General features: G+C 40.2%; 1 pseudogene; it reads right to left on the bottom strand.

Moving 5' to 3' along the window:
* Positions 1-1,353: 1,353 nt before the first annotated feature.
* On the bottom strand, positions 1,354-1,472 carry LOC122150836 (annotated as a pseudogene).
* Between the last annotated feature and the right edge of the window lie 1,325 nt (positions 1,473-2,797).

The following is a 2,797-nucleotide window of genomic DNA, read 5'->3' as shown; positions in this document are numbered from 1 at the left end:
CAAGGGGGCTAAGAGAAATATTTCTAACAGTCCAACAACTTTATAGAGCACTTTCTTTAATGTCTACATTGCGGTGCAAGAACATACTATTGTCAGTGCTGTCTCTGGGACAATTTGAGATGTCACTGAGTTTGTCTTTGGAAAGTCTAACATACCTCTTTTAATAATAATAAATACCATTTATGAAGTACTTCCCATGTGCCAAGAACTGTGTTACGTGCTTTTCAAAGGCATATATGTTCACATCTAGTCCTTTTCACAAGCCTGTGGGATGATAAGAAACCAGTACCAGTTGCTGTAAACTTGATTCCAACTCATGGTGACCCCATATGTCAGAGTAGATCACACCATAGGGTTTTCAAGGCTGTGGTCTTCTGGAAGCAGGCCTTTCTACCAAGGCATCTCTGAGTGAGTTTGTACTGCCAACCTTCCAGTTTGTAGTCAATTGCTTAACCGAGTGTACCCTCCAGGGACTGTGGGAGATAATGTGCAAGGCTGTTTTTATTGAGTGCTTCCCTATGCTATGCACTCTCTGTACATTACCTTATTTAATCCTCACAGCAACTTTATGAGATAGATGTCATTATTATTTCTGTTTTATAGACAAGGAAACTAAGGCCCAATGGTATGAAATGATTTGCTTAAGGTCACAGGTAGAAAGGAGTAGAATTTCAATTTGAAATCAGGCTTTCAAGGAAGGAGTTGAGTCTTATTCACACTAAAATATAGTGGTGGGTTTAGGAAGATGGGGAGGAAGGAGAAATTTCTGGATAAGTTGAAATATTTTTCATGGATTCATGTATTTACTTGCTTTCTTCAAGTCATTTATGTCAAGATTCTGGGGGTTACCCTTGACTCTTTCTTTCACACCCACATCTAGTCGTTTAGCAAATCTTTAAAAGTATAGTATATTCAGAAACCAACCACTGCTCCCCAATTCCACTACCAGTATCTTGGCCACTATCATCACTCCTTTGTATGACACCAACATCTCCCTTCTTATGGCCTTAACCTCTCTTCTAGATACTGCTAGCTTTCTATCAAAACTCACTGGACTCTTATCCTGTAGTCTTTGAAATACAGCTGGATGCATAGCTGTCCTGCTGGTGTACCTTTTCTGACCTTTCTTGAAGTTAGGTGTGGCCATATGACTAGTTACTTGAAAACCAAAAAAACCAAACACATTGGTGTCGAGTTGGATTCGATTCATATCGACTCCTTGGGTTTCTGAGGTGATATCACTATGGAAGTAGATTGCCCAACCTTTCTTCCAAGGAGTGGCTGGTGGGTTTGAACTGCCAGCCTTTTGGTTAGCAGTCTAATGCCTTAGGCACTACGCCACCAGAGCTCTTAAGCCTATAGCACCTGGTATTCCTAGGCAGTCTCCCATCCAAGTACTAATCAAGCCCAACACTGCTTAGCTTGTTATATCAGACAAGATTTGGTGCATTCAGGGTGGTATGGCCATAGACACCTGAGGTGACTGGTAAAATGCTGTCTCTTGGACTTTAACTGTTCAGAATCTGATTCAGCCCAGGAATTTACTTTTTTTTCCCCCTAACTTTTATTTCCTCTTGCGTTTCAGTCTGTGTCTTCCTTTTCTTTCCTTAGTGTTATGTCGGTCACTTTGTTGAACTTGCACCTGTAAGTTTGGGTTGCCTTTGCTGAGAGAAACCAGGCCAGAGAAATAGAAAAGGAGAATTTATTTAAGGGATGCAAGCATCAAAGCAAATGAGCTGACTTTCTGCACTAGAGAGACCAACCAATGACTGCCTGAGTTAGCATCTTTTTCATTCTTCTCTCTGAACTCATCATTCCTTTGTCTCAGGGTTTAAGACATCATAGGGTTTAATCAGCCAGATCTCACTACCAGCTTGTTCCTTCCTTTCGGTCACCTTGTTTCTTCCTTGCGGTCATGGTGCCCCTATAAAATAACTTTTTACAAAGTCAGATAGTAGTCATTAACTATTTTCAGAAGTCTGATAATCTGGAATTTTTTTTGTCACATTCCATTTTGGCTGAGAGTAAATTCTTGTGAGATTTGATTTTATTAATCCTTCAATTGTAAGGTTTTATTTTATTAACTCTTCATTGTGGTTTGATTTTATTAACCTTTCAGCACCCACCCCCTGTAATTTTGATTCGGCAGTGAGATGACAACCATTTGTAAGCTCTATAAGAGCTTTTTCTATAATGTATCCACAATGCCCTGCATAGTGCTTTATGCTTAATAAGTGCTCAACAAATATTTTTTAAATTGATCAATTTGCAGATACCTATTGTAATTTCTTGGGAGCTCTGGTAGCATAGTGGCTAAGGCACTTGACTGCTAACCAGAAGGCTGGTGGTTCAAACCCACCAGCTACTCCTTGGAAGGAAGATGGGGCAATCTACTTCCATAGTGATACTGCCTCAGAAACCCAAGGAGGGGTCGCTATGAGTCCAGTCCAACTCGACGGTACATAACAACAGCAACAACATTGTAATTTCTTAGGTTCCAGGTTCTCTGCTACACCAAAGGAAGTACCATAGTACTCAAAAGTTCTTTGGTCTGGGAGTCCCATCAGAGATGTGAAAATGTGCAGTAAGTTGTCCTTTAAAATGACACTTCTTAAATTTTAATGGCCACACAAATCACCTGGGGATCTTGTTAAAATACAGTTTCTGATTCAGTGAGTTTGAGGTGCTCATGGGGTTCTGCCTGACTTACAAGCTCCCAGATGATGTTGTTGGTGCTGGTTCAAGGACCATACTTTGAATAGCAAGGCTTTAAGTTAAAAAAAAAAAAAAAAAAGGC

This window comes from Orycteropus afer, unplaced genomic scaffold (genome assembly GCF_000298275.1).
Source record: "Orycteropus afer afer isolate SDZICR_OR568_19922 unplaced genomic scaffold, OryAfe1.0 scaffold00253, whole genome shotgun sequence".
Lineage (NCBI taxonomy): Eukaryota > Metazoa > Chordata > Mammalia > Tubulidentata > Orycteropodidae > Orycteropus > Orycteropus afer.
The sequence above is the reverse complement of the archived record's forward strand: the minus strand, read 5'-3'. Positions and strand labels throughout refer to the sequence as shown.